Source organism: Sardina pilchardus, chromosome 14 (assembly GCF_963854185.1).
Source record: "Sardina pilchardus chromosome 14, fSarPil1.1, whole genome shotgun sequence".
NCBI lineage: Eukaryota > Metazoa > Chordata > Actinopteri > Clupeiformes > Clupeidae > Sardina > Sardina pilchardus.
This window is the reverse complement of record NC_085007.1, coordinates 6,472,511-6,479,744: the sequence shown is the minus strand read 5'-3', so window position 1 is coordinate 6,479,744 and position 7,234 is coordinate 6,472,511. Positions and strand designations below refer to the sequence as shown.

General features: G+C 41.0%; 1 long non-coding RNA gene across 1 annotated transcript; it reads right to left on the bottom strand.

Moving 5' to 3' along the window:
- Window positions 1-639: 639 nt before the first annotated feature.
- Window positions 640-2,090, bottom strand: LOC134101496 (uncharacterized). The gene is made up of 4 exons (XR_009941385.1): window positions 1,635-2,090; window positions 1,376-1,519; window positions 1,165-1,220; window positions 640-1,051 (listed from the first exon to the last, which is right to left on the bottom strand). It is a non-coding gene; the product is annotated as an uncharacterized LOC134101496 (long non-coding RNA).
- Between the last annotated feature and the right edge of the window lie 5,144 nt (window positions 2,091-7,234).

Sequence of the window (7,234 nt, the reverse complement as noted above, 5' to 3'; positions counted from 1 at the left end):
ACTCTCCATAGAAAATGAATGATTTCCGGCGCTCTTGAAGCTTTTGGTGTGAACGCACAGTTACACCCAGGGGTGTGGCAGAAGGTGTGGTCTGGCGCATGACCCCAAATCTATAGCGACAGGCACATGTAAAGCACAGCTGAAGATGCACTGTCTTGAGATGTTAGCAGCCCTTAGCAAGCAGTCCCAAACAACTTCTCTGCAGGATAAAAAAGCCTTTGGATTTTGTGTCAGTGATTCAAACATTATAGGGTGCTTCTTTAGTTTGTAACCACTTGTCAATCAATAGTGAAAGTAAATGACAGTGTGGAACTGTTGCCTATAAGACCATGGTGATGGTTTCACTTTGCCTTTGAGTTCAAATGATATATGAGTGCATAATGCATGTAGTCACAAACAGGTTTCAGTAAAGCAAGGCCTAGTAGTAGAATCCCTGTGTTCTATGGAAAACAACACAAGTTCCTTTTTGTAGCTGAATTGTTATGGAAGCATTTAATTTGGTCTTTAGTATCAAAATGTTATACCAACACTTCTGTCAGTGAAATGAAAATAATGCAGTGAAACATAGCTTTCATTACTTTACGAAATAAAAAAGAGAGATTTTATTTATACAAAAAGACAAAAAGAAGACCAAAGAAATGTAACATTAACATTAACAAAGTCAAGTCATTAACATTAAGAAAGTCAAAATCAGAATGACGCATTGGAGGTATTTACACAAGACTATGAACAGCCTTTTTAAAAATATCTTATTATGAATTAATCATGCATTTCAGCACATGATTTGGCTTATATCACACAAACATTCTTAAACTAGGTTGGTTTCGATCCCAAAATATTTTGGAAAGTAAATCTGTAAATACCAGTTAATTGTGGAACCATGACAGAAGAGAAGGCTGAAGTCTCAACATAACAGGTGAAGATTCTACTTTGTACCAGTCCTGACCTCAGAGTATGTACTGAAGTTTGTATTCTGTTGTCTCTTTTTCCTGGGATTTGGCTTGTGTGTACTGATAGGCATGTCCAGGGAGGCATAGCAAAGGTCTTCATTCTTAAACATTTGTTAAAAATAAAGATCATATTTAGATTTAAACAATATATAAAATATTCCCAATAGTTGCAGGTCTCCTGATCTCCTGAGTGTGATAATGTGCAAATGAATACCTGTGTCCTCTCTGTTCTGATTGTAGATCTGTGATGAAGCTCCTTCTCCTTTGACCCTTTTGATAAAAAAAAAAGAAAAGAAAAGAAAATAGTGATTCAAAACAAAAACATTCTAGGTTACCAGAAATATCTCAAATAGCCCACGTTTTGGTTTGAACAGCAGATATCTGTCCTAAGTGCAGAGCCATGGGTGGAGTGAAAAGTGAAGTACCTTTCTTACGGAGTAGACAGTACACGCAAGTAGAGGAGATGAACGCGGTGAAAACAATACAAGTGGGACACAAACTGAGCAGTAGAATCCAGCAGTGCTCACATTCAGTAGTAGAACTAGAAGGTGTAGGACTGGGAAGGATGTCTATTGAAACACCCACACACACACACACACACACACACGTTCATATGTATAGAAATGTACGTACACACATAGATTATATCTCACAGGCAAAACAATAACAATATTGAGTTATTACCTTTATCTTGAAAAATCACTTTGACAATTTTGCCAAATGGCGCCCTTCCCTTTTCTAATCCTGACGCAGCCTTTGAACCGGTACAGTAGTAAAGTCCAAGGTCCCCCTCAGTGATGTTCTCAATCCTCAGAACACTGGATGTAGTTGTGGTGGTAACACTGAAGCGAGGTGGAGCCCATATGCCTGCTATGGTGAATACTGGCTGATTCACATGGGTGCAGTTCCTACTCCACTCTATACTTATCATCACTGTTTCTGAGTTACACTCCAAGGTGATTTTTTCTCCTGGTTGAACTCTTTGCTCAACCACTTCTCCAAGGATCCTCTCCACACCATAGGATAGAATGACTAAATACAACAAGTAAGTTGCTCAGCATCAATAAAACATGAACAGTTGTAGATGAAGATCAGTTGTAAGAATGTTTACTACTCACACAAAATCATGAGGACAGTGACACCCAGCTCGTCCATCTCTGTGACTGAGTGTGTTGAACTGCAGGGTTCTTTGATGCGGATTTCCGTTAGAAGGGGTTCACTTTACCATTAAAGGACAAGTGCTCAGTGATTGGGTCAGACAGATGGAAAATGTTTTTTTTAACACCATGATGATGTGAAAGTGAGAAGGTTGAGGTGACAACCATGCTGTGTTCAATGCTGGTGCTGGTCAGCAAAGAAGTGTAATGCCATTGATCTTTTGAGTGAAGTCGTAGATCCCAACCTGAGAGACTAGCATGGGCCACACTTGGGAGAGGCTTTGGTCTGCTGTAGCTCCCCCTTACGAAAGGACCCTCGTCTAGACCCCTCTGTGGATACAAATATGATACCCGTGTACACTGTACTCCATGGGGAAGTTATGTTATGATGTGAATGTATTTCCATAAAGATGATTGGTATAGTGTGAGAAATGAAAAACAGGAAGTGTACAGGAAATGGTTTGCCATATGCGCCCTGCAGACAGAGATGTCACCGAGGTTAAGTGGCCTACTTAAATAGAACACACCAAATGGTGTGATTGTGTAGAGTTAAGCTAACATCATGTTTAGGTTCATTTCACTGCATGTACAGTATACAAGACAACTGTGTGTAGCGCCAGTGCAGTGCAAGATGCTAAATGAACTGACTGAAGCATAGCCAATGATAAACAAAACACTGTAGTGGTGGTTGCATCTTCCATAGGACACTTATGGCCTGTGCAGACTACACGATTTCAGCCCGATTTTGCCACGATTTAGTCGTGGCCGACAAATTTCCATTGTCGTGTCCGAATATTCACCCAGAGCACATGCTAGCTAGCTAGCAGTCAATAGTCTCTAGTACTCATGTTAAAGAGGAACTATGCAGGATTGGCGATTTCATCTCAGGTTTCGGTTTCGTTTTCACTCGTTTTATGCTTGCATTTTCTCTGCAGAGCTTCCCCAACAGTTTTAGCATGTATATTTATACATGTATAGGCTATATTTAAATATATAAATTGCAAGCGTGATTCTTCATCTCAGACTTCCAGATGTAAACAAGGAGCGATCGTCTCCTGTAGAAAGTTGCATAGGGTCTCTTTAATGTATTTTGTCTGTAGTGCATGCCAGCAGCAATGTGGTCTACTGGGACCAGGAGATGACTCAGCCCGTAAATCAAACGCTTTATCAGCAAATAGTTCCTCCCATTTCTGTGTCTGAAACAGGTGAGTGGCCACTCGCATTACAAAATACTGTTGCAGCCAGCCACAACTCACGTCTGTAATATTCCCTTGGTGAATCTATTGCATTAGGCTATGTTGAAATGCACCAACCTGTTAAATATGAATAAAGCTCAAAATGGTTAGATTTATGCTTGGTAAAACAGACATGCTTGAAAAATAACTTGTATGTAATTGCCAAGCTTAAAATGTTTTATTCATAGGCCTTTGAAAAGGTTGTTCCCCTAGGGGATCAAGTACCTAATCTATCTATAGATGAGAACACTACAGCAGAGCTGCCCCAGAACCATGGTTTCACCAGAGACCAACTAAACTCCAGGATCAAAATGTCCAGGGGGAAGAAGCGATCCTTCTGGCAGGAAATTGCTGCAAAGTTGAAGTCAGTTCAACCAGCATTTTGATGTAGACCTGGTGTTCAAAAAGTGGACCACCCTGGATAGGCAGTAGACAACAATACATCCACAGGGAAAGCTCCTACCAAGTTCCATTTTTTTTTTTTTTTTTTTTTAAATAGGGGAACTTATTGGGGGCATCATGATGTCGATTTCCCGATAATTGGGACAGCAAAGGGGGGTAACTGATAGGCGGCCAGAGTCCATCAAGCAACCCTTGATATTTGACAACCCTTCTACTGAGGAATAATTGTCCTCTCCATTGCACATTCCTCAGATTCCGAGAGCACAAGGCCTTCAACCTTATTCATCTTCCTGGCTCCATTGTCTCGTTTTGGAGTGACTACCATATGCACCATCCCCCAGCGTCCCAACTTCTGTACATGGGTATTGAAGAATTGGGATAGCCTCAGCATGCGTGCATCATGTACTCATCCAGGATGCCCAGCAAAAATGGTTACATGCTGCCACTCAGACATGCCACCACTACGACATGCTTCCATTAAGACATGCCTCTATTTCGACATGCTGCCAATCCGACACATTTTAGTACCCCCATTCCGACAGTTTACAAATCCTATTTTTTTCCAAGTCAATTTAACGGACCCTATGAGCCCGACGGACGCAAAGTGCATCAAAAAACACACCCATTCTTCTCTGTTACATTGCTCCGCGTGTCTGTACGATCAAGTATGAAAATAAAATATAATAATGAATTTAAATCAAAGTATATCATATTTACAGTCTATATTGCTCTGCGTTCACCCATGCAGCCACTGCTCTCGCTTAAATTACTCCGGGACCAGGCATCGTACAGACATGACACGCATATCAAATGAAAGAGGAGAAACAGAGCTTTCCATCGATACCAAACACATCGATCCTTTTGTGTTATACAAACAGAAGAAGTGACAAACAAATAAGAATGTCATATAGTTTCGGCTACCGCTACTTTCGTTTGATTTACTCTCGTGAAAAGATGGTCAAAAAGATATGGCTTGCATGTCAGATAAAAGAGGAGAGCTAGAGCCTTCTATGAAGGTACTGCTTGTAAACAGTCTTTTCAAATAAACGTCCTGTGCACTTCCAAAGTTCTCAGTATCTCGTTTTAAATGTCAGGGCCCTCAGAAGTCTACCAATAAAGTGTGGAGCTACTTTGAGCCTCATAAATGGTGTAAATAGTGATTTATTTGCATGTCTAAGCCGATGCCGAGGCACCCCCATTGAAAACCTGTTGTTAGAATCGGCTAACTAGCGGCAGATTTCTGAGTGCACGGGGCAGGTCGAGATCAGCTCTGAGACAAACACTCACACTCGGTATCATGTTTCAACACACTTTAAAGAGGAACTATGCAGGATTGGCGATTTCTTCTCTGGTTTCGGTTTTGTATTTCGTTTTCGCTCGTTTTATGCTTGCATATTTCTCTGCAGAGCTTCCCCGACAGCTTGAGCGTGTATATTTATACATATAGGCAGGCTATATATAAATATATAAATTGCAAGCGTGCTTCTTCTTGTCCCTTACGCGTCTCTGACTTCCAGATGTAAACAAAGAGCGATCGTCTACTGCAGAAACTGCAAGGTTGCAATAGCGGATGGGGACACTGGGGGCGGGAGGAAACTGGTCAGTCAAGCAAAACAACGATTTCTGAGCGATTTTATGACTATGAAAAAGTTGCATAGGGTTTCTTTAAGTCAATATCACACCGGAATTCTCCTTTAAGCTTTTCGCCACTGACCATGTGTTTCAGATCATCAAAATAGGGTCCAAAGTTAAGATGGCTAACCTGACTCTCGCCAGATCCTCTAAGATGGCATCCACAGTGACACTTTTTTCACTTCTAAAACTTGTGTATTTCAAAATAGCAAATGTTGCGAGAAAACATGCAAAATCATTTTAATGACCTCTAATGGAGACAACAACGGACATGCAACAGTTCACAGCAGAAAAAAATACACATTGGTTCCAACCTTGAAATACAAAAACATGAAGAGAATAAGCTCATTAAGCAAAACATCTGCATCCTCTGGACTGCTACTCCATGTTCCTATAGATGACTGCTGTGGTTGTGGTATGTTCAATGCCCATTATGGTCGCATGGATCTTCCTATTCATGAATTCTTTTCCTAAAAATAGGAGTAAAAAAAGAAAAAAGTATTCATAACTGCTCAAAGCGAAACAAGCTGTTAATGGCAGTTAATAGTTTAATTCAGTAGAGCGAATGGGTTGAATCTATGATGTGTGAGTGTGAGAGAGACTGCACCTTTTTCATGGGTGAGGCAGTACACACAGGAGATGAACGCGGTAAGAAGCATACAGGTGGGACACAAACTGAACAGCAGAATCCAGCAGTGCCCACATTCAGTAGCGGGACAACTTGAAGGCTTAGCACTGGGAAGGATGTCTATGGAAACACACACATACACACACACACACACACAAACATGTTCATACACACAGATGATATCTCACAGGCAAAACAATAACAGTGTAGAGTAATTAATTTACCTTGAAAAATCACTTTGACAGTTTTGCCAAATGGTTCTCTTTTTGGCGCCTTTCCCATTTCTAATCCTGATACGTCGATCTTTACACCAGTACAGTAGTAAAGTCCAAGGTCCCCCTCAGTGATGTTCTCAATCCTCAGAACACTGGATGTAGTTGTGCTTGTAATACTGAAGCGAGGTGGAGCCCATATGCCTACTATGGTGAATACTGGCTGATTCACATGGGTGCAGTTCCTACTCCACTCTATAGTTACCATCGCTGTTTCTGAGTTACACTGCAAGGTGATGTTTTCTCCTGGTTGAACTCTTTGCTCAACCACTTCTCCAAAGATCCTCTCCACACCATAGAATAGCATGACTAAAAAATAACAAGTAGGGTATAAGCATCAATAAAACATGAACAATTGTAAAGGAAAATCAGTAGTTTTGTTTACTACTCACACAAAACCATGAGGACGGTGACACCCAGCTCGTCCATCTCTGTAACTGAGTGAGCTGAACTGCAGGGGTCTTTGAAGCGGATTTCCGTTAGAAGGGGTTCACTTTACCATTAAAGGACAGGTGCTCAGTGATTGGATCAGACTGATGTTCATCTTTTTTTTTAACACCATGATGATGTGAGAGTGAGGTTGAGGTAAAGAGACTGACTCTTGTCAAACTAAATGAACAAGACAAAATGGCCTTTCAGTCTGGATACATCTTCTTCACTACTTTCTTGATGAATGAAAGTGTTTGGTTTGGAGAAATTTGGTTTATCACAGATCATGGACAGTCTAAACCATATAATAGCCATGAACTGTTCATGTTTCAACAAACTCTCATCATATACATAATGACACAGCAAAACATGCTGTGTTCAATGCTGGTGCACTTGGTCAGCAAAGAAGTTCAATGGCACTTCTTGCCATCTGATCTTTTGAGTGAAGTTGCAGATCCCAATCTGAGAGACTGTAGCATGGGCCACACCTGGGAGGGGCTTTGGTCTGCTGTAGCTCCCCTTAGGAAAG